Source organism: Melospiza melodia, chromosome 1, assembly GCF_035770615.1.
Source record: "Melospiza melodia melodia isolate bMelMel2 chromosome 1, bMelMel2.pri, whole genome shotgun sequence".
Taxonomy (NCBI): Eukaryota; Metazoa; Chordata; class Aves; order Passeriformes; family Passerellidae; genus Melospiza; species Melospiza melodia.
In genome coordinates, this window is record NC_086194.1 from 24,848,824 (window position 1) to 24,873,934 (window position 25,111).

Here is a 25,111-nt window from a genome sequence, read left to right on the forward strand (position 1 = left end):
TGACTTTGAAAGGACTGAAGGCAATAAAAATATTTTGCGAAAAAGTAATGAAAAAGGCCTCTGAATCTATTTTACTGGCTTTTTGGTCTTTGATTGTTTGCTTATTTTAGGTAGAATAATGAGGGGCTCTTTCCCCTCCCATCCTCCCCGCTTTTATTTTTTTTTTCCCCAAGAGCGATAGCATGGGAGCAACTTGCTCTTCTGTAGCTGGTGTAAAAGAGCTGTTAGTTGAGTTTGTCACTCAGAGCTGGTCAGGAAATTCTTTCCAGCGTGTTCAGATGCTTCCTGTGGACAAGGCTGTCATACTTGGCACATGATTAAAAAAAAATCACACTGAAGCTATTTTTTATTTTGGTTTTAACCAGGTCCTTTTACACCATTGAGGGAGGACAGTTTTGCTGGGGGGAGAGTGACACTGTGCTTGGGGTTGTTTGGAAGAACAAAAAGGAACCATGTAAAATTTCTATTTATTTGTTTCTAAAGCCTTACACTAGTTCATATTCTGCACGTTGGATTCTGCATTATTAAAAGAAAATAATTATAGCAGCTGATACTTGTAGCAGTGCTGCATTTAAGAAGAGATTTTGGCATCTTTGTATTCTGGGGGGTGTTTGAGCCGATCATGATGCATCCTCTGACCTCTTTGTGGATTGTATTATTCTTTTACATGCTTCTGCATAGGAAAGGTTGTGTAAGCTGTACCTTCTGGTTGTTCCTGTAAAACCTGTGAGCAACTGGACCTATAAAGGAAACAATTATGCACTTGTTACCTTTGGACAGGTCTCACTTGGACTCCCTGGCACCACACTAATGAGATGCCCAGATAAACTCGATTCTCTCAAGAATAAAGGGAGTTTCCTACATTTTAAACCCATGTCCTTCCCAACACAATGTTGGGAATCCCATCCTCTGTCTCTACCCAGGTTGAAACTGTGTGTCATCAGATCCCATAGCCCCAAAAGAGGATGTGGAAAGAGGAGAATACAAGAGGAAACAAACAGCAGGAGTAAAATTCTTTACATACAACTCATTTTGACAGGAAATGTTTTGCTCCTTCCAGTAGAACTTTGTAACTATTTTCAGGGCACTAATTTCACTTTATTGCATTTTTGCATTTATTTCTTTCTACAGAGAATCCAGTTTCTTCTTTCCTAGAAGATGGATGAGTATTTTGGTCTTTGAAAAGTTTGCTTCATCATCAGTTTAAAGTCTCCAGCAGATTTTTAATGCACATGAAAGATGCTGTAAGTTCTGCTGGATGGTACATTTAAAACTGAAGGAATCCTGAGTTTTGGAGGTGCCCACTGAACATGCTTCTGCAAACTGATTGTGCAAGAATTGGCCTGGCCTGTAAAGCCACTGTATTGTGTAACCCATAAGCAGCTCCAGGGATTTCAGAGTATCATCTTAGAGATGGATCAGAATCTGGCTATTGCACAGATTCTCTGGTGCTGCCTGCTAAATTAGGGAAGGCAGGGAAAATATCCATTTTCTGTTTGGAAACTGGAAAAACAGCAGAAGATAATGAACTGGACTTTCCCTAAAGATATTTTTCAAGCAATTTAGTTAGGTGTCTGAAACATAAAATATGTAAATGCTGAGGATTAGAAAAATCTTCCAACTTTGATCTTGTTAAAGGTTTGACAGGTTTTAATTGCTCCCAGGTTTCAGACTTTGAAACAATTTATGATGAAAAAATTAAAGTGATGAGATTATAGGAGATTTTTACCTTTGCAGCAACCACTATCTAGATCTATAGCATAGTGTGGTTTCTGCAAGGAAAAATGCACAGCAGAGTGTGGAAGGTGGAGAGAGGGGCCCATTCCATGTTGTACATTGTGCCTGCATGATAATTATTCAGGAGGCATCCTCAGGTCTTCTGACAGGTTTGAAGCTGTCTGGGGTTCGTGCTGAGTTCTGTGGATAGGCTCTCCAGCATGGCTTTGAAATATTTTGCCTGGATTTGGGTAGATGTGTGTTTGTGGTGTGCACAGTCTTCCACTGATGGATTTAGTCAGGAGAAGCTGAACAGAGAGTGGGTACAAGAGATCTGGGGCTTGAACCTGCTCCCTTCTCCCACCACTCCAGCGAGCTCTGTAATTAGCTTGTCTGTAATGAAAGGTGGAAAAAGCCTCCAGCAGAGACTTTCCATGTCCTGATGAGAGAGGAAGCAGCACATGTGAAGAGTGGTGGTCTCTCACAGTGCTACCATCATCTCCTTTCCTGTCATTTGAATGAAGATACTGGTAGTGCTTGAAAGAAAAAAACAGCTGATATTTTAACATAATTTTCCCTTCATTTCACTATTTTGTATATTCAATGGGTAGTTGTGAGCTGTATTCTGTAAATGCCTCCACATGCTGAATGATCTAATTTTCCATGTGAGAGTACAGAATAAACTTTAGAACACAAAAGGTTGCACAGAAAGGTGGCATTAATTATACAAAATTACCATCAGAAGGCAGATTATTATACAGAACATTCTTTTTAACATTATGAAACATCTTTTAATTTAATACTAAGTTTGAACTGACAACATTCAAAAAAACAATCACAAAGCTTTGGAGTTTAATTTCTTGTAAGGGAGTATCCTTAGAGGTAGTTGTTGAAGCATATTAAGTAAGTTTAAGAGGAAAGGAAATTTAAATATAAGTTCTGCTGAATAATAATAAAGGGATTAATTGAAATCATTAATTTCTGGTCATAACAGAGCTTGGTCAGAAAAGGTGAAATGGAACAATACCTGAGTTCTTCTCTGAGTCTCAAATATCCACGAGCTGTAAATATGAGAGTAATCTTGCAGAGAACAGCACTGCAGCTGGGGGTACTGGTGGATGAAGAGTTGGACATGACCTGGTAGATGTGCACTCATAGCCCAGAAAACCAAAAGTATCCTGGTCTGCATAGAAAGCAATGTGGCCAGCAGGTCAAGGGAGGTGATTGTCCCCCTCTCCTCTGCCCTTGTGAGACCCCACCTGCAGTGCTGCATCCAGCTCTGGGTCCTCAGCACAGGAAAGATTTGAGTCTGTTGGAGCAAGGCCAGAGGAGGGTCAAAACGATGATCAGAAGGACAGAGCCCCTCTCCTGTGAGGAAAGGCTGAGAGGGAAGGTGTTGTTCAGCCTGGAGAAGAGAAGACTCCAGAGAGACCTTGTTGCAGTCTTTCAGTACCTTAAGGGAGTTTATAAGAAAGATGGGAACAAGCTCTTTAGCAAGGCCTGCAGTGATATTGAGTAATTGTTCTAAATTAAAAGAGGGTAGATTCAGATTAGATGCAAGGAAAACATCTTTGACAATCAAGGTGCTGAATCTCTGGAGCAGGTTGCTCAGAGAGGTGATAGATGTCCCTCCTGTGGAACATTCAAGGTCAGGTTAGACAGAGGTCTGATGTAGCTGAAGGAGTCCCTGCTCAGCACAGGAGTGCTTGAACTAGATGACATTTAAAGGTCAAGCCAAAACATTCTATGATTCTACACAGTTAATTTCACAGGCATACATAAACAAAAGCTTGCAAAGAAAAGGATTGTCATTTCTTTGAGGTATTGTTTAAAAAGAAATAAGAAAATTAGGCAACAAATAAGAGAAAAAATCAAAACATAACATGGCCACTGATTTGTCTATGGTTAAAGTTGCATAATGTGAAATAGATAGTGATGAGGTAAGACTTGTGTTTTGTAATTGTCCCTGGCTTTGGAGTGGTACAAGTTCTTACATGTTTCCTTTTTATCTCTAATTATGCCAACTTATTAAAAAAAAAAACCCAACACAAAAAAAAACCCAAACCAAACCAAAACAAAACAAAACAAAAAAAAACAAACAAAAAAAAAAACAAAACAAAACAAAAAAAACAATCCAAAGCAAATAAACCTGCTCCCAGAGCTACACTTCTGGGATTATTAGAGGCCACCTGTGTAAGGAGGTGCATGATGCTGGTGGATGGTGGGTGCCCGCCTGGAGCCAGGCTTCAGAGCTGGGAGCTGAAATGCAGAGATGGCAAAGTCTGGAGCAGAGCCAGAAAATGAACCCTAAATTTGGGAGTCTTGGTAGCTGTGCTGAATGTGGGAGACAGGAGATTTCTGATCAGGATGGTTTGTGCTTGCTCTTGGACAGTCCTGAGGGAGTTGCTGTAGTCCAAGGCTTGAAAGATCCCAACAGATGAACCTTGTGGAGAAGTGTTTACCTCCAGCATCTCCCAACATCCCTGCTCAGCTTTCCACCACCCTTCTCACTCTTGTCTGTGATGTTTTTGAGTCAAGATTGTTTGGGGTTTTTTGTTGTGAGAGTGGTAAGTTTCAGAAAAAAAAGGTGAATGTTTTAAGAACATAGTAGAAAATGTTCTTGTTGTTCAGGTATCATGCTGAGAAACCACTTGGCAGGGGTGATTTTATTTCAGCTGACTCTGGAGAATCTGAGGAATGCCACAAATGCATTTTTAATGGTCAGCTGCTATTTTATTAAGTAACAAATTGCACCAATCAGGGCATAATTTAGAGTGAAAAATGTCTCAATGATATGAAGTCATTCTAAAGCACAGGGCGAGATGAAAACACCCATGTTCAACACAGGCTTTGAACTCACTGTGTTTGTGGAGCTGAAAGCACAATCAAAACATTGCTCTTCTTTTTGGTGTATGAGATGTGTGTCATTTGCAAAGAATGAAACTGGAGGGATTATAGTTAAGATTGGTTTTAAGTTGATCCTCTGTTAAAACCGTATGTCAACATACATCATCTTCATGCAACAATATTTTCAACACTCAGGCTGCTGGCTGAGATTTGGATAATTGCATATAGCATCCCTGCTGCTTGCCTGTGTCTTTTTAGCTGCTATAGGTCAAATATCACCTTTCTTTAAATAACCTCTGTGCAATAAAAGGCCTGAGTGATAATTATTGGGTTTTGGCTCCATTGAACTACAATGAGAACTGGGGACATACATGCAACTTTAGTTCTTTGAAAACTGAGATTGTAATGAGAGAAAGGAAATGATGTGATAAATAGCTTTCTCTTTGTTTGCCTCCTTAGAACATCTTTCCTTGCTGGTTTCTACTAAAGCCTTCAAGCCACCTGGAAGCATGTAACCAGATCAGTCAGCCTGTCCTGGTGTGTGTCTGCTGCCAAGCTCCCCTGTCTCCTGGAACGATTTCAGTGTTGCAAAGCCCAGCAAGGGAATGGCGGGCAGGTGGCAATCACTGCTTGCAGTGATTTTAAAGGCAGCATCCTCACTGACTTTAATAAGCTCTGGATTAAAGGGCCGGAGACATCTTATGCAACTTCTCTGTAATAAAGGAAAGCTCCCTGAGCCACTCATGGAGATGTCACACAGGGGATTGGCAGATGTCACCATGCCCCCTTTCTAAGTTTTTTAAATTTGGGCAGAGGGATACCTGTGATGAAATAACACCAGTGCTACCTGGTCTGCAGCAGTGGCCTTTGGAAGCAAGGGGGGGACACTCAAAGCTGCTTTTATATGAAGCTGTGATGTGGTTAGAGTTTGTTTCTGAAAAAAACTCTTACTTTATTAAATGCTCAGTTTCCTTTAATGCTTTGGGATATTATGAAGCTCAGCCAGATTAATTTGAGGTCCCAAAGATAAGCAGTTCCTGAGTGCCTGAGAAAGTCCTTAATGGGTGAGAGGAGAGAGACAAGAGTGTGTGCCACCAAGAAAAGAAATGGGGTGTGAGCTGAAGCTGCCCACTGCCCAGCTGGGGCAGCTGCATTTAGAGCTGTTACCCCACACAGCCCAGCCTTTCTCCTGGCTGCAGCCCCAGAGCCTGGAGTGGGGAGCTGGTGGTGCAAAGCCTGAGCACAGAACAGGGGGAGCAGAGCACCTGGAGCTCAGACAGAATTTCCCTCTATATGATGGCAAAAAACACCACAGTCTAACTATTTTTTGTTTGCTGGGTCACCAGGCAGAGTAGTGATCATCACTGATGCCATAAATATTTATAGAAAAAAATTCCATTCCATCTTCCACTTTCACTGAGGTATTTATCCTCACTGTTTCTCTGTTTGTTGTCAGGTCACCCACCTGATTCGTTTTTCATCACTCTACACTTGTGGGCTAATGCAATGTTGCATATATTCAGATATCTGTGAGAAGAATGACTATACTGTTTTTGCAGGAGTGCTTTTTTACTATATATTTTGCATGCTGGTAATAGAGTGTTTCTGTATTGCTTTGAGGTGCTACATTATTATTGTTGAGTGTATTTTTTTCTTCTTTTAGATATATTATCAAAGCCTTCACTGGTTTGTTTATTCTAAGAAAATCTTTATAAATCCATTTTCAAAGCTGTGCCTTGCATTTATACATATTTTACACAGCCTTAATATGTTGAAGAAAAATCAGAGGTCAAGCAGAAGCTCATAGATCCAATTAATGAGTTCCAGTAAATACCTTTAAATCCTTTATGCATTGGGAATAGAGCACAGGGACACCTCTCCTGATGCTTATTTTCACTTATTCCTTCAATATTTAATTAGCATGGCTTACTCACTAATTCTCAGTGTGTTTTGAAAATATTTAATTTGAAACTAATTAGACCAATTCCCTGACTATTAATTACCCAAACCTGCAGATGTAGGAATGGTAGCAGATCAGTCCATGTGAAGACACTGGGTGCAGCTTTATGTCAAGGCTGAATCTCAGGTGTGGCTGAACAGACTTAGGCAAATCTCTCCAAATCTTTCTCTGTACCCCTTGTCCTTTGAAAGACGGAAGAGGGGAGTGGCATAACAACCTCAATGTTGTGCTTGGCCTGTGTCCTGCAGAGAGAGCCAGGTCAGCCCCAAGCAGTGGTGTTCAGTCATGTCTGAAACATGAGTCAGAGTGGCAGGACATGTTGCTGGTGCAGAGATGTGTATACAGGTGTGTGTCTTATGGTACATGCATGTTTGTGTGTGCATATGCACATCATGACACATCACAGAGTCACAGAATATCTCGAGTCAGAAGGGACCCCCAAGATCACAGGGTTCAGATCCCTGCCCCTCTCAGGACTATCTAAAACTAAACCATATGACTAAGCGAATCATCCAGACATATGCATTTTCCAGTCTTTAAATTAATGAACAATTTTTATTTTGCCATAATTTTAAATGGTGAAATAATTGTATTGCTTGTGGAACATCGTATTTTTCTGAGGCTCTTTCCTGACTGGATTTGAAGATAAGGGAGTCTGTAGAGGAGGTCTTGTTTTTCAGAGGTTCAGTGTCCTGAAGTAGACATACTGCTAGTTGGAGATGCTCATTTGGTAATCAGCAAGTGAAATTTCAGTGAAGCATTACATACTCTTAAGTTTTTCATTCCTGCTTTTGGGCAGATGGGCATTACTGTAATCTTGCAATAAATGTGTCATGAAATGTGTTACTGAGATTTGTAAACTTGCCAGTTTGATTGAAGTGAGGAAACTTGCTCATGCTTCATTACTCTTGTGGTTTTGTATAAACATTTCTTAAGCAGTCTCAAGTTGTCATAAGGAGCATATACCCGAGTCTCTTTGTTACTTCAGTAAAGACACAGAGGCTTAGATCTCACTCTTAAAAGAATAAAAAAGGAAAATTATGCTTTTTTTTACATTTTCCATTTTTTCCTGCTGGTTCATTGGTTCTCACCTTAGACTTTGGTCTTGCATCTTGCTGAGTGTTTTGATGTGACTTTTAGCAGTGGACTTGCAAGGCATGGAAGCATTGCTGCAGTGTGCTGTGCAAATCCTGCCCAGCTAGTAGTTTTCCCATAGGCCTGCAACCCTGCCAGGCAGCAAAAGGTGTGGTTGGCAGAGCAGAAAGCCTGTCTGAGAAACCACCGTGCAGCTGTGGGGTCTGGCCATGCAGATTTTCTGTCCATTATTTGTTCAAATGGCAGCATGAACCCTTCTTCTGCCTGATTAAAGTCAGTGCAGCAGTGAATACTGCAGTAAATAATAGGAAAATACTAGCAAGATTTATTTCTCTGTGTTTGCAACACAATAGGGGTTTCAAATGAGCTGCTGCAGGTGCCCTGCATTTTCAGAGACCCTCAGCTGCTGTTAAATCACAGTCGTGCGCTGGGACTTTCAGTGTTTCTTCTTCACACTGACATCAAAACTGTGCCTGCTTTCATGCTTGTCTGCCAACCTCCCATTGCAGGAGGGAATGAAAGAAGCAGGGCTGTCTCCTGAAACACATAGGAGATGAAGTGTATCTTATTTTCATGAGAATATTAATGAGGAGCTGCAGACTGAACAACTTGAGTGTGTAGTAGTGAGGGTGCCTGCAGTTTCTGTCACCCTTCATATCTGATGACAGTAAGATGACTTACTGGGGTTAAAATTGGATCTTCATGCACTTGGTTTCTCTAAATCCTAAGTAGCAATTGAGAATATTCTTAAGTAAGGTGTCTTTTAGTCTGTTATCTAGACTTAATGCAGTGTACATTATTGGCTAGGAAAGCTGTGGTTAATTTGTTTAAAACTGTAGAAACAACAGAGCCCTTTCCCTGGCACATGCCATGTCTAGTGGCAATATTAATAAAAAACAAACTTAGATCTGTTTTAAATTTTTTTAACTCACCTTAGTTTCCTATGATTCTTTTGTTTTTCCCAAATACAAAATACTGAAAAATTACGATTTTGTATGCTGCTGGAGACAATTAAACTGCTATCTAGTTTAATTTGGTCTGTGATCTTGATTTGTTTCTCTACCCATCTGTTAATCAGCCAGAAAGACATTTTTGGGAGGTCTTTTTGTTTGACTGTTGGAATAACTTCACTCTGGTGCTGGACTGCTTCTGCCAGTGAAAGACCCAAGTTTAGTAAGTAGCACTGAACCATGTTCTGCTGTAAGTGTTTTGCAGTTATCCTTTATTCTTGAGCAGCATTTATCCCATTCTTTATTTTAAATATTTGTTTTCTTCTTTCTCTTTGCTACAAGGCTGCTTTTCTTTTTGCATCTGTTTACCACTTGTGTTGCAGAGGTCATCACTGTAATTGCCAGTGAAAGCTCAAAAAAGAGCAAATCAATCTTTTCTGTATTTCAGGGAATTTTCATCTACAGCTCTTAGGACAACAACTAAATTAACTGCATATTTTACTAGCATTGAGGACAGATTTGGAATGGAAGCTATTAGCTGGGCATGTCTTGGCCTGAAAGTTTTTGGCAAACTAATGAGGTCAAGGAAGAAATTAAGAAAGCTCAAAGGATTGATCTGTAGGAACAATTTAGGAGCTCTCTAGCTGAGCTATGGAGTGATTAGAGTCATGTGATTACAATATAAGTGTCTGGCATAAACAAGGAAATGAGGTCCTGTTTAGGACAGTGGAAGAAAATGAGAAATATAGACTGAAAAACTGCCAGCAAATGAAATGCTGAGATTATCACTTCTCACCAAAAGTTGGAAACTTTGCTGGTGAAGACATACCAGTTGTATTCATGAAGAAGATTTGCAGCTGGGACAATCTTCTGGGACCTTCTGTAGAAGTTCTTGGCTTGCTTTCTCAGGTCCTCACATCTTTAATCATCACTAAGAGCATCTTTATAGATAAGACAGATATAAAAAAGTCTCTTTTCAGTGAACAGTGCAAGAGTATGAATAATTGAAGAAAATCAGGTTGGTATTGCTAATAGGCAGCTTATCTTCAGAATCTCCATGCATTTGTTCAGAAAAAGTGTTTATTAAACAATTTCAAGCACATTTATAAGTTTCTTGTCTATTAGAAAACAGGCAAAAAGACAACTTCTGACTGCAAATTATTTGCTACACACACTTCAATCACATATATATTTATTTTATAAAAAAGTTTTGCCCTGTTTCTTTGTAAAATAAACCTGGCTTATGTCATCATTGAAAGTAGTGAAAAATGTTAAGTCATTTATCATGCTAATGAGAAAATAATCTCAACTGTAAACAGAAAAAGATAAGTAAGGAAACCATCAGTCTTCAGTTTTCATGCTGCTTCCTCTAGACAGCTTGTTAAGTCACATTGAAGTTAGAGAGTGTATGCCATGGAAAGACTTCTAAAGCAAATTTTGGGGAAGAAACCATCAAAATTGCTGTGGTTTTGTTCATGTCTTTTGTTATTCTGTAATGTGAAAGCCCCAGATAGAGTATTAAACAGACAAATATGAAACTTCTGTATAGAGTTTGGGTATGGGACAGAACACATGGGACTTACGTTTTTCATACGTTTCTAGTTTGGTTTTATGTTATTCCGACAGCCGTGTTGGGATTGGTGACACTCATTAAAGAGTGTGTAGGGTGGCCATTAGAATTAGAAAAAAGGGAGCTTTAAAGTGGAGCTGGTGTAAATTTTACAAATTGATTTTAAAAAGTATTCTTCTAATAGTTAAAAAGTGTTGTGCAGGGAGATAGCATAACAAGTGAAGTACACTGTGGTATAATTTAAAACAATCTGCCACTTTTTAGCACTGGTTATTTCATAACTCTTCTGTTGCTCCAGGCAGTTGGGATTGTGTGGCTGAGGGATGGGGAAGCCAGCAGCCAGAGACAAATTATGTTCAGGCTGGAATAACAGCAGAGCTGCTGGCAGCACCACAGTGTGACAGCTGTGGCTGCTCCAGGAGTCAGAAATCCTTCTCCTGCTGATTTCTGCTTGCAGATGGGGCAGTGGTTCACACTTAGGGATGGTCTGTTATCTTCAAACTAGTCCTCACCGTGGAATAAGGAAAATGAGAGTCCCAGCTGGTGAAAGTCCCAAGCCTTTACCTTTACCTGTTTTGGGCTGCAGTCTCTGTAGAGCTGTGAGCCCTCACCCATTGTTAGGTTTGTCCTGTACATGCCCATTTCCATGGGGGCCATTCTTATACCAGACAAGATTATGGGATGGCAATAAAAAATCTTGGTCTGTTAAAGCTGAGTGGTGGAGCTGGGTTGTTTCTCCAGTCTCTACCTGCCCCCAAAGAAGCTTTTTCCTACTGTTTGCTTTTTCCAGGAGGAAACTTCAGTTAAAGCACATACCAAGTAGGTTGTGAGGATTCATATTTCCTTCCACCCCTTGCTTCATTGAATTAGGTTTTAAACAAAGTACTTTTATTCTTAAACTTCTTTCTCCTTTGTTTTTTGCAATGGTGAGCATCACTCCTTCCTTTCCATGAGCTTTCCTGAAATTATTCCTCTGTTGTGTTCCTTGTTAATTAATTATACTACTCTCTGCTTCAGGGTTTCTTTTTTTTTTTCTCCTTTGGCTTCTTTGAGACTGTGATAAAATATCTTAACTTGTGTATCAAGAGACTTACTCTTTATACTCATGTTAGTTATCTTGCAGCATCTACTTTGTCATAGAGACCAAAAACATCACAATAGTGAATTGTAGGTAATGTACTATCTCTAAATTACATTGTCCTTCCTCACCATCCTCTTCCATGTCTTTTACTAGTGTTGTAAATCCTGCTGTCATCATTAAGGGGAAAAAAATTTCATCTTTTCAGTAAGTTATAAGGCATTTTAAAAGAAATTTCGTAGTACAATACGAGGGCTGTATTGTCTCACTAGCCATTTATTTTGAAGACATATAAAATGCTTCCATGCTTATGCAAGGAGATAAGAAAATGAAGGTAGATGAATGGGTACATGAAAGATAAGAAATACAACTGTTTGGCCCCTCTCTTCCTTAGCAGGAAAGACCTGATAGCAGGTAGTGCCTTGTATCTCTAAGTGGAATCTGACTGTCCAGACATGGGGAGGCAGCAAGGCAGTGTGGGGAGCTGAGGGCTTTTTGCTTAGCAACGCTGTGGCGTTGTTGACAGCAGTTGAGGAACTTAGCTAGAGGTCAGATTAAAAAAAATTAAAATTGAGTCAACAGGGAAACATTTGGAATAATTAAATTCCAATATGATTAGTTTTTATATAACCCTGTTGCAGCACATTCTCCATTGCTGGCAGGCTAAACAGAGGTCTTCTGATCCTGCTGTAAAACCTAGATGAATTTGGTTTGGATTCTTCCACCTTTTCTGTGTTTGTAATCAACAAAACAATCAGATCAATGAGGGTCATTCATCTTGCTAAGATATTCCAAAAACATCCTGAATGTGGGATGAAGAAGATAAATCTTCATTAGCATAAGAAACAGGACAGAAGCACAGTGCCCAAAGCTGCATTTACACTGATAAAGACTTTTCATTGAGGAAGAAATTAGGGAGCACTTTCACCCCAGGTTAGAATGGAAAACACAAACCAGAGAATGGGATTTGTCTGAAGACACATCTTAGCTCTGGAAAGCTGGCATGGAAGGATACACTGAGAGATGAAAAACAAAACAAACAAAAAATCATATCAAAATTTGTTGCTTGATTACTCAAGCATATTCATCTTCAAATAAGAGTGACAGTTTCTTATACCTCTTCGTTCCAACACAGTTAAACTTGCTAGTTCTTCTCTTTTGCTTAAAGTTTTAGCCTAAAGTTTTCTGGAAGCTGACAGGCTGCACACATCATCTCAACTGCAGGGCAAGATTAAACAGAACTCCAACAGCGCTAACTACTCTAACACAAAGTCAGAAGCAAGCCAAATCTCACAGAGTGAATTGCAATTAAATTGCAAGTGGAAGACATTTTCCAGTGGTAAAACATTAGTGTGGGTGACCTCAGTCTGCAGCAGCAAAGCTTCCAAACAGCAATTTCCCTAAAACGGTAAAAGGTTGGGGTTTCTTTTGTGGGATTTTCTATTTCTTTCCATGGCAATACTTCTAACACATAAGAAAAATCTGTCCAACAGGAATATGTGTCTAGTCTTTCATGTAAGCCTCCTTAAAATGCAGAGAATAGCACATGGTTTGGTTTGAAAATGTAATTGCTAAGGTCTGTCTTTTAGCATGCTCTTTAGGCGAATTTGTATTTGCTGAATTTTTCATGTTCTTGCTTAGTTAATTGCTCTCAGTTCATACTTTATCAATGCTACTCCAAGATTTAGAAAGCAGGATTAACCACAGTTTGAGAGAGATTTCAAACAAGAAATAATTCTTTATTGGGACTTGGTAATGTAAGGAAAACAGAAGCTCAATCATTACAGTTATACCATGTTTGCATAAATGAAGGTAAAATAAATAAGCTCTTTCTTTTCCTTTTCTTCTGTGTTGGAGATTTTTGAGATAGAAGATATGCATTCATTCATGTCTTATTTTTACTTATTTTATGCCACCTGACTTGAAGTGATGAGGCTGTAGCCCAGAAGATGCTGTGATCTTTTCCAGATGGAAAAACTCATCTCACTTCCCCCTCCCTTTGTTATTGTTGTTGTAGTTGTTGCTTTTTGGTTGGTTGGTTGGTTTGGTTTGTTTTCTTTTTTAATGGAAAGAGAATTGCAGCTTTACAAGTGAGGAATTGTTCATGTAAGTTTTCATTGTTTCAGCAATGTATAGCATGGTCTTAAAGCTTACTGCTAATTTTTAGTGCTCACTATTCAATGAACAATGTATTTGTCCTTTCCTCAACTATTTTAAACATAGAGTGAGAGTTGAGCATAAATTGATGTCTTTGGTGTAGACTTTCTCATTCTTTGTGGTTCTGTACAATGATGTAGTTGGGAAAAAGGAGGCACAGTCACTGCTGCTTTGCTCACCATTAATTTGCTGTTGCCAGAATCACTCAGTTTGGGCCTACCTCATGCTGAGAGATGCTATACACTGGATTAATCATAATGAGTTAGCAAATTGTTCTTAAGGAGGAAAAGGATTATAACAATGCAGCACTGAAAGGATGTGCAGTATGCTCAGGATCATGAAGCTTGTAAATTGTAATACATTTATTATAGTTTTGTCTGAGACACTGCAGAAGCTTCAGAATGGGTCACGTTACAGATGCGTATATAGCACTTTGTTTCTTCAGCATCTCACTCTGCACTTTGACCTTGCTAACAATGACGAAAAAGCTGCTTTGCACCCTTGAACAGCTGCCCTGGCTCTTGGGCAGTTTATAAAGACAGTCTGAGTCAGTGTGGGCTCAGTGTCTCCACTGAGAGATGTTGACCGTGCTGTATTTTTGCGTGACTGTGAGATACAAGATATGTGCTGGAAATGCATTTTAAGCCAGAACCATTCCAGGACAGACATCTGCACATCTGCTGCCTCTCCTGTGCAGCATGGAAAGCCCACAGTGTCTCAGCTGCAGGGGAGCTGCAAGGGTCCAGCAGCAATGGGCTCTTTGTTTGTCATCAGCATGATCCCTGCAGTCTCAGCCACCTCCCATGTCATGTGCTGCCCATAAATGAGGAAACTAATTTAGCCCAGCACCTCCTTAGGGTGCCTCTGAAACACTGGAAAGCTTATCAGCAAGCTCTTTGGAGATGTTGTTTAAGAGTAACTAGGAGATGGTGGGAAATATTTCTCTCTCTGAACAGAAATGTCCAGGAGACTGCATGAAACAAAGCATTCATCAGCAATCTTACATACAGTGGCTGCACAGTGAGATGGCTAACTGTGATAAAAGGTGCCTATGGTAATAAAATCCTGTTCAGTTCCCTTTCTTACAGGCCTGTGCTGCCCACTGGGGTCTCGTGACCACAGAAGCCTGCAGTGATAGATGGATGGATGTGAAAATTAGGCAAATAGTTTGTGACTAGTGAGTGTCCTCCTAAAATAGTGCTTCTTATGAGATGTTAAGTTATGTAACTCAAAACCATGACAAGGAGCCTTAGTATATTAAAATAATTTTCTAAATGTGTGTTTTGTTTCTGGAGATTCTTATACTACTTGTCAATAAATTGCATGGTATTTATTTTTTATTTCAGATTATTCAGTTACTCATTTAGAAACCCATAACACTGTATAAACACCAGGTGTCTGATGGATGGTTGCAAGTGCTTTAAAAATTCTTTGCAATTAGATGGATCTAATAGAAAGTCCTTCATACAAGACCAAGTAAAAATTAGTGGTAATGTATAGTTTTGTCAAAAGCTTTTTTCTGCATGAAAGGCTACTTTTTCCTCTCCCATTATTCCCACTTTTTGTCTACATGTAGATGTGTGGGAGAGATAGGAAAATCATGGTGACTGGAAAATCTATGTCCTTGGGAGGTGCAAGGTGGAGGGGACTCCAGCCTCCTTCATTTGTTGTTGTTTTCCTGTTTGTTTGTTTGTTTGTTTGTTTTAATTTGAAAGGAAGGTGTGTTATTGGCTAGATTATTGAGCCATGAAGATAATTATTCAGGTATTTGCCAATACTTTTAAGATTGTTTTTTAAATATCTCCTGGAATAATTTCTGAATTTCTATGAAGAAGGTGGGGGTTTTTTTCCCTCAATAAAAATCGTTTTGCTTCCCTTATTTTAAAATATAAATATTTTAAAATCAATTTCAGGAACATCCCATAACAATACAATGCATGTGTTGATTTAATGTAATTTGCCTTTCAGAATTTCTTGGAGAAAGCAATGAAATTTAATTCCTTTACAAATTTACTATGTGACCACATATTCAGTGTGTTGAATAAAAATACACATTTATTGCTATGTAACTCTAGAATGATATTTTGGGAACAAGAATTTGAAATAAAATTTGTTGTATAGCTACTTATAAAAGTAAATTACTGAGATGAGTAGTGAACCCTTCTTGGGTTCCTGAATGGTCTGTAAATATTCATAACTGAGAGAGGTCTGATTTTAGTCTTAAGTGTTTAAATAGCAAATGGTGCAAATGCCTCCTTACTGCAGACTTTAATTTGCTATTGCTAAATCTATATTCTATTTCTGTGGTAAAAAATTGCAGCTAAACTAGTTAAAGGGCATTTAACTACTGGTCCATGAATTCTTAGGATCATTAATTATAATTCAGGTAGGATTGAGAATCAAGGCAGGGATATTCTGGGGAGGAGGTTTTGTTGGTTCTCTGAACTCATCTCAGTCTTCTACAGATACCTTTAGCCGTGTCATTGTTCCCTTTTGCCCTAGATTAATCTCTAGGTATGTTATGGACCCCAGTGTGTCACACTGGTAACTGTGTAATAGGCAGCTTGATGTGATTTTAATTGCAAACTGTATTATCATTTTATCTGGTCTGCAGCAGGGTGCTGTTATTCTCTCTTGGAACAACCTGCTTTTCATTGCTTTGCAAGCTGATTTGGTACTGATTTCAGAACTAAATCTATAAGAAGAAAAAATATAGTCCTGATCAATAATAATTTCTTGGAGGAGACTACCTGGTGTGATGAAATTCTTATAGAAATAATATAACACTCTGAGTAGGAGGTTCTTTTGAAGAAAATAATCTTGAATGTGGAATTTTATTTGGTGGTGTGCTTGCACTATGCTGAAAATCCTTTCGTTTTTGCCCAGTAACACATACAAAGCACACCCAAAAACGTCAGCATAAATAAAAATAATAGATAGCATATTTCATACTGGAGATAGCAGTTCAGATCAGAATCCTGTTGTGTCAGCTCTTCTACAAACAGAGAGGAATAATCTGTTTCAGTATATGGTCTGGTTGACAAATCTTTAAGACAAGGATGCACACAGAATCCTAGGCAAAAATGAGAACTGAGCCAGATATTTGCAGCTCTAGAATATGGCTTAAAACATTTATCCACATTCCTTAAACAAAATAAAAGTTGTCAATGAATTTTTTTCTACATTAAAATTATCAAGAATAGAGAAAGCATGGAAATATATCAGTTTTACTGAAATATTGACTTTATTGGAGAAAATGAAGGGAAAGGCATTGTTCTGACATTGCAAAAGTGCTTTCATTTTTACCCCAGAAATGTTTTTTATTGTGATCTTTCCTTTGTGTGTCTTTAAAAAAAACCTAAGGTCACCTGACAGAGGCATACAATTTACTGTTATAAAAATTGGATTGTTTAATTTTTCGTTGACTTTTGTTCCCCTTTTGAGATCAAACCCATTGCCTTTCCTGGAAAACTGCAAATTTGGGTTTTGTCTTGAAGAGCTCACCACAATCCATTGCTCAGAGCTACAAATACTCTTTTATTGCTTTGCTTTTGCTAGCAGAAAGCAGTTTCAAAAGCAGCCAGGTTTCTCAAAAATCACAAACACAGGAGGTGGTCTCCTTTGGTTTCTGATGTCCTTGGGAATTGGAACCTGTGGAGGTTACAGCACGATGGATGGGCTGTCCACAGGGTGAGTGAGGGTTGGGAGCTGCCAGAGACAAGGAGCTGTGGGACTGGTGGCCCCAGCCCTGCCCATGCTGAAGGCTGTGTCAGCATGCAGAGGCAGATGTTGCCAGCTGAAGAGAATTTATAAACAAGGAAATTATCTAATGACAGAGGGGGGTGTGCTTCTGGCTCCAGCATTACTTGATGGATGTCTGTTTAATAGTCTGTTGGCTGTGGCTGTGCTGGGACTGTGCTGACCTGCAATGTGGCAAGGCTGTTAGCTAGGATGGCATTTTACCTTTTTCTCAGCGTCTGACCCAACATCTCAAGGACTTAGGAAGTCAGCCATGAATGGAAATTCTAATGGAAATTCATTTAGCCCTTTAAGTCTGTGCTGATCAGGAATTCCTGTGGAAACCTCCTGCAGTGCACTCCTGTTCCGAGTTTGCTGGTACTGAACTAAAACCTCTGTGCTGGCCAGGCTAGCTCTAGAGCATGTCCGAAGTTTATTTCATTATTCACTGCACACATGATGAAATCTTTTTTTTTGTTTGTTTGTTTTTTTAAGTTATTGCAAATTGTTGTAGATTGCAATTTTTGCAAAGTATGAGCTAGTAAAATTTATGTCTTTGGGTGTGACATATTAAGTGTCTAAAGTTTTCATATCAGACAAATGTGAATTTCCAACAAGCTATTTATTATCTTGGATTGGAATAAAAGATCTTGTAGGGAAGAAAATTAAATATAGCTTTCAACTGATAAATATTTAGTCTATATATTAAATCTTAGCATAGAATTTTTAGTAAGTAGCAAATGTAATAAGTCTGTAATCCTTAAATCACTTAGTATTGCTTCTTATTTAATTGATTTATTTATTTGGAACTCAGAAGAAACAGAATGATGTTTTTAATATTGACTGTATATCCTGATACCTTAAAGGAGTGAAAGTAATTGGATGCCTGAAAGAAATGAAGCAGTAAGTCTGGTTTTTTGTTTATGGAGAGCTACAAAACCAAGTACAGTGACTCCTTTTCATCCAGCTTTTAAAAATTCCTTACAAATGTACATACTCGTATTCAGTCCTGTTACTCTTCTCTCTGTTGTGCTTAAACTGGGTATGTTCTTTGGGGTATCTCTGTCGGTTACCCATTGATAACTCAATTCCCATTTTCTTTCCCTGTTGACCTATGGATGGTTGAATGTCTGTGCATTACTGTATGTTCCTTATACTATCTATTTGTGCATTCACACTCAAGATCTTAGTGGCAGAAAATTTGCAGAGTAGCATAAACTTTTTGTAGGAATTTGTGGCCGTGCATGTGAGAGGATGAGTCCTGAATAGAAGCACCAGCAACACATAAATGTGACGTACCTGCTTCATCCTTGTGCAGGTGTGGGACTAATTATTACCTGTTCAATGTGAACAAATATGTTTAAGACAGCTGAGCAGCTGTTCAGACATTTTCTTGGGAGGAAGAACACATTTTACATGGGGCTAACAGATGCTGATGACAGATTTGGGTGCCTCTGAGGGCTGACTTATGGTTGTGTCAGGAGGACTGCAGTGGACAGTTGTTGGAGGATTTGGTGCAGTGGTGGCCTGATCATCAGAAGGGTGCCCACCTTCAAGCTGGAGAGAAGCATTCACTGCTGGATATGCCTGACTCAGAGAATTTACTAGAGCATCTACAAGCAAACTTTAGAGCAGGCTGGTAGCAACGTGTGTGCTCAATGTACGTAAGGAGTCTGGGAGCTGTTGCTGGTTGACTGATCTCAAGCAGCAGGCAGGTTGCAAAGGTGATATCCTTGAAATGCATTCTGTGATTTGTTTATGAGCTTGCCCAAAGAGAATCCCCATGAGAAGTAACATGGCTTTTCCCCTGGAACTCAGGAAGGGTGATAGCCAGCCTTTATACTTCTTGACTTAATTTTTCTGTGTGTTTGGTGTTTATTTCATTTTCTTTACGCTGTGGCATTTAGTTTGACTGACACTTTCAAATGTACAATAATTGAGATCTGTGCTCTTTAACCTTAAAGAAAAAGCTGTGAGCTATTTTGATTAAACTCCAATTCTTTGGAACAGGTGTTGGATCAGGACTGGGGTGGGGGGGGAAATAAGCTCCATTTAAAACTCCAGGCAAAAGACAACTGAGGAGTCTGTGACCAGGGGTTGCTTAAAGTTTTTGTCTGGCTTGGAGCTGATGCAATAGCTGGTTCCTGTGGCTGTGTGCACTTTGGATCTTCTTTGTCCTATTTTCTTTTTTGGCTACTACATCTTTTACATTGTTGATGTTTCTTATAATGCCATGCGTACATTTTACTCTATTGTACCGGGCAGCTTAGCTTTTCCTCCACCATAACATTGTTTGTACACATTTTTGGGGGTTTGAGTTTTTAAGAGCTCTGATAACCTTCTGAGTTCAAAGTTTTATGCAAATGTGATTACTAACTCAGTGTCACTGGGTGATTCTGCATAACCACTTAGAAAATGAAGAAAACTTACAAATTTTTAAGGGATGTTTTAGAGAGTAGCAAGTGCAGGTGTTGGCAGCTTGGTGATTTAGAATATACTGCTCTAGCTTTTTCAAGTGTCCTATACAGATTTGAACCCTTTTTAAATGTGTCCATGCTATCCCTAGCTGGGGCCAGGTGTCTGTGGTGCATTTATCTTTATCTATTCAGTGGCAGTATTTATCTGCTCAGTGGCAGGCACTGCCAAGTTCCTCTGTGGTATTTTGTGGTGGTGTTATAGAAGAGTTTTTATCCTTACACTGTGTGAGAAGTTTCTCCTTTATTTTATAGTGTAGATCTGTCTTAATTTAAAACAGTCCTATACAGACCCAATCACCTTATTTGTCTCAGTAAATTTAGTTTCTGTGGTGGCAGCTGTGATGACGTCTGTAGAAAGAAGGAGCATAATACAGAATACAGTACAGAATAATACAGAATACAGAAGGAGTTTTGCAGGAACACACATTTTGCATTATTAATTGCTCTTGGGATTGTACTTGTGGTGCCAGCCATGAGTGCTTGAAAAGTAATGAGAAGCCAATCCATATTTTTCCTTTTCCAAGGGCTACTGGGTGATGAGTGATACTAAAAGTTTGGTTAGCAGAGTAAGTCCTTATCTGTCTTGAAATTTTTGCTCTGTGAGAGAGCAAGTACTGAAGGTGACTGTGATCTTTCTAGGATCAACCAAATAAAATCATGAAGCCCTATAATTTTTCCTGGTTTGGGACAAAATCATTCAAACTGGGGGTGTTTGGTCTCTTTTACTAAGGTAATCTGTTAAAAGGAACTTTCCATCAGTTACAATGGTTTATTTGTGTCTAGAGGTTTTTTCTTTGTTGTTTTTTTTGGTTTGTTGTTTTGTTTTGATTTTTTTTTTGTGAATTGACCTGGGGAAAAAGGATAGCCCAAAAATACATAATCTCAACAAGACTAAAATGGACTCACAATTTTTCTGTTACTTTTAATGAGAGGTTTTTTCCTCTACACCCAGCCAGATGCAAATAACCAAGAAGGCAGGGGGCGTTTTCTGAACTTCATCAGTCTCAACTTTTCAGAATGGATTTATGGGAAATTCCACAAGACAGAGAGTACACCCTTTAAATCCCTTCAATATAAAGCAGAGGAAAAGAATTATGATATGGAGTTCTGTACTGTCCTACCTGATGACATTTGCAGTTGTATAGATTCAAGGCTCTTTGTACTTCTCTGGAGTTGAAATTCTTGAACCATATTTATGATGGGTGAACAAGGTTTGAGCACTTAAATTTTGCTTCTGTTGATTTAAAATTGTAGACTGTGATGAAAAATAGCAATTAGCTTTGTCATCCTAATGTCAAATATAGAAGTCTCTCAGACCTGTCTCCAAACTGGGATTCGATTCATGCTTTGATTTTACAAATATGAGAGCACATATTTGGGGTTTTTTTGCACTGAGGTAGATGCCCAGAGTAGAAATAATACTGAGTGATTTTCTTTGGTGTAGGTAGACATCACTGAAACTTTGGAAAGTATGTAAACAAACAAGATAAATTATATAAGTTTAAACATTTAACATGGAGTTCTGGATACAGCTGCATTATATTATCACCATCCCTTTATCCAGGCTCACTTACATTGTTAAAATAATGTGAGGACCACCTGTTTCACCTTGCTTCAATACACTTACAGACTGTTTTCACTACAGATATTGTCATTCCCACTAACAGCTACTAGATGGGGTTCAGAAGCAAATTCCAAATAGAGACACTTGTAAACTCTTACAAATTTTTGACTAGAGACTTCAAGCCTATCTCATCATGCAACAGTCATATTTGAACAGTCCTCTTGAATAAGTGACAAGAAATGCTCTGGTCTTCACAAAGGTGAAATGATTATATGAGAGACTTCAGCTTCTCATTTGCCTTTATGACTCCTTTTTCATAGACTTTCTGTGCCTTTGTTTTTCCAATTGGTCTTGTCACCAGTGCTTCCATTTTGACCTGTTGTAACTAGACACCATGTCTTGCTCTTTCATTTGTAGTTTTGAGCATCATTTGTGCCGTCTACCCTAAATTCATGTAAGACTCCTGATACCCTAAATTGTCAGATTTAGTAGAATTTACACTTGCATCTTTTAAAACCAATGTTTTTTAAGATTCACTGTGTTCTTTTGGATTCTCCACTGCCAGGATCTACAAACATGACATGTAAAAGTTTGCTGGTCTGTATGAAATAAGGAGCTTTTGTGGGTTGGGGAGTGGTAAAATAATGTGATGGTGGTGGTTAGTAGAAAAGCAGAGATCCAATTTAAAGGAATAGTTTAATATACTGACCATGGTGTGGTAGGTTCATCTTGGCCAACCACTAACTCAGTCCTCCTCTTCAACAGGACAGGGCAGAAAATACAATGCCAAGGCCTGGCTGTCAAGGAATGTCAGGGAGACTGGCCACCAGTTACCATCACAGTAAAAACCAGACTTGGCAGGGGGAAAATTATTTTAATTTCCTGCCAGTTAAAGTAGATTTGTGTGGTGAGAAGCAAAGGCAAATTAAAACAAGATGTTCCACCATCCTCTTCCCAGGTTCGTCTTCCATCCTTCCTTCCTGATTGATCTACCTCACTCCCCACCCCGAGCAGCACACCAGGATGGGGATGGGAGGTTGTGGTCAGTCCATAGCACATCCTCTCTGCTCTTCCTTCCTCCTCACACTTTTTCCTTCCTGCAGCTTGGGTCCTGCCCATGGCCAGCAGTGCAGAATCTTTATTTATTTGTGTGTTTCTGTGCTCTCTGCTTTGGGCCTTATATTTCACTTGCTTCGTAAAAGAACCTGATATCCAACAATGGATGAGATATTATATTAGGCCATTTAACAGCTGGAAGTTGTGCTTTTATCATCAAAACTGTAACAATTTGAACATAGCTGAGTTGCCTCTTTCTACCTGTTTTCAGCTATAAAGCCAATAGTACATCCCACTTTCTGCCTAGTTTAGTCTACTTTGCTCTTTGTTATTTTAATTTTCTTGCTAATTAAAATTGGCAATATGGCCAAACAGTTCTCTAAAGGTCCCTCATCTCATTTTAAAGTAAAATGAAGTATTTACCCCAGAAATGTTTAACATGTGAATATTTAAATATAATTTGTTATTGATGTGGAGTTTTTTTTGGTGTGGGTTTTTTGCTGTTTATTTTTTGAAATTGTGTTTGTGTGTGTGTGTGTGTGTTTCTGTTGGTTTGTATGTTTGTAAAGTGATCAGGTCTGGAATTGATTTGGTTTCTTTCACTATGGATTTTTCACCAAAAATATCACCAAAATTTTTCACTTCTGTGTTGGGCATGGTGTTTGCTCTTCTGAATTAAAATTTAATTGACCTATTAGAATTACATCATAGTACAGCTACTTCCAGGAAATTATGTTTGTTGATGAGACTGGCGAATACAAGCCTATCATCACCAGCATATTGCCTTTTTTTGCAAATAAGTTATTCCAAAAAAGAGTAAATTCTGTTCCAAATAAAAATGTAACACTATTTCATCAAGATTTACCATCATCACTGAAGGAGATGGAAATAAGAATGGCTTGGTGGTTTTGTCTGAGAGCTGAGTCCCATGACGTGGAGGGAAATGTGCTCACACCAGCCCCAAAATCTCTGTCTGAAGTGCTGGCAGTGGGTCTGCAAGCACCAGGCTGCTACTAGGACCTGAGAAAAAAAGGAAATTTCTTTGGTGCTTGTAGCCAGCACTACCTGCTAATGCTGTGTGTGACAGCACTGGCAGCCTGGCTCGGTGTGGAGGGCTGCTTCTCCAAAGAGATGGGACACAACTGTGGTTAGCCACAGCCTAAGTTACCTGGATTACCAGGGTAATAATGGCACAGACTGCACTGACAAATCAGTCTCCACCTTGATCAAGTATGTGGGGCTCAAAAGTACATTCCCTATCATTGTTTATCAAATCGCTCACATTTCTCCATGAAACTTTAACTTCTTGGCTCCTGGAGCAGAAGTGATGAAAGCTTAGGTGTGGTGTGATTAATGGTTTTACCATTTGCTTCTGCCCTTCCTGCCTGCATCTGTGGTTGTCTCTTGTATTATCTATCCCGAGATTATAAAATCTTGGGATTTTATAATCTCTTTGCCCAGCAGGACTTCCTTCTCCACCTTCAACTCCCAAAGCTTCATTCTGCTCCTTTACTCCCTTTGGTCAGAAATTCTTTCATTCTTATCCTTTTAAAAGTTGGCCTTTTGCAGTATTTTGTTTTTAAAGTGTACTGCTTGGTAATTTATCTAAAATGAGAGCTAGAAGAGTCTGTTATGTGGTAATATACAATGGATTGTGGTATGGACAAAGAATGTCTCTAAGCTGGATACCAGGATAAAGTAGCCTAAGTTGGGTCAGTTTTGTGCATAACATTCCTCCTGGGAAGTTACTTTGGATAAATCAAAAGAAACTAAGCTTTTGATCTGTGAAATTTAAAGGAAAGATGGGAATATAACTGCATGGCAGACAAAACTAAAGATAAAATCAGTAATAACAGTAGTCTGACAATAAAAGCATTGACTGATTTAAAATAAAATTTTAAAAATGTAATGAAAAGGATTTGTGAGGTGCCAGAACTGAGGTTATCTGTTATAATTCTGCTATAGATCCATTCCAGAATAGCAAAATCTCTCTCATGCAAGATATATTTAAATAGTCTTGCCTTTACAGGCACATCCATTACTGCTCCTCAGAGCATTTATTTATTGATGGGGGCTGTGTAAAGGCAAGAAAATTACATTATCTGTTATGATAACACACTTCCATATTGCTGATGTTTCATTGTACTGCTTAAGCTCCCAGTAGGAACTTTATTTTGTATTTTTAAGAAACATTATTTTCAAGCAAAAGGTTGGAAAAGTAGAAGTTTTTTAATTCTGACAGTCTAGACTATTCATTATGACCTAAGGACAAACGTTTTTTGGAAACCAAACGTTTTGCTTTGCCTTTCCTATTGTGTTTTTCCTTTCAGCAAAGAAAGGATGCACAAAGATAGGTTTTGTGGGTTTAGGAAACAGATGATAGCATACAAAGCCCCATGTTTATATGCACTGTGGTGTTTTGACCTTTATTTAATGGTGTTTTTTGAAAACTTCAGAGCAGGTCAGTGAAGGGTGTGCTCAGTGTTTGAGGTCAGCAAGTGAAAACAGACGAGGGTCATCTGCCCCTTATTGTGTGTGTGAGGGGTGAGGGTTTGTATCTATTTATTTGAATTTTTCTTAGCCAGTCTTCAAAGGAGCTAAAAGAAAAAAAAAAAAGAAGCAGCATTATCTAATCAAAGCTGCTCAGTCAACTAATGACGTCAAGTAGTAACCTTAACCTTCACTTTCTCACCGTGTTTCCTTTGGACTATAAGCTATTTAACACAGCTAAAAATTACCTCATCCATCATAGCAATGTAGCCTTTTTCTGTGCTTCACTATGTAGTGGGTTTATCAGCACTGGGCATGGGAATGAGGTGAAGAATAATTTCTTCTTTAATTGAATTTGCAGATTGGAATGCTGCGGGGAGAGGGGCAGCAACGGGCTGTGCTGGCACCAGGCT

The 25,111-nt window shown here is 38.9% G+C and overlaps 1 protein-coding gene across 1 annotated transcript in view; it reads left to right on the top strand.

Annotated features, from left to right (window-relative positions):
• Positions 1–25,111, top strand: part of LOC134415736 (probable acyl-CoA dehydrogenase 6) — a 75,350-nt gene that overhangs the window by 19,886 nt on the left and 30,353 nt on the right. The window lies entirely within an intron of this gene.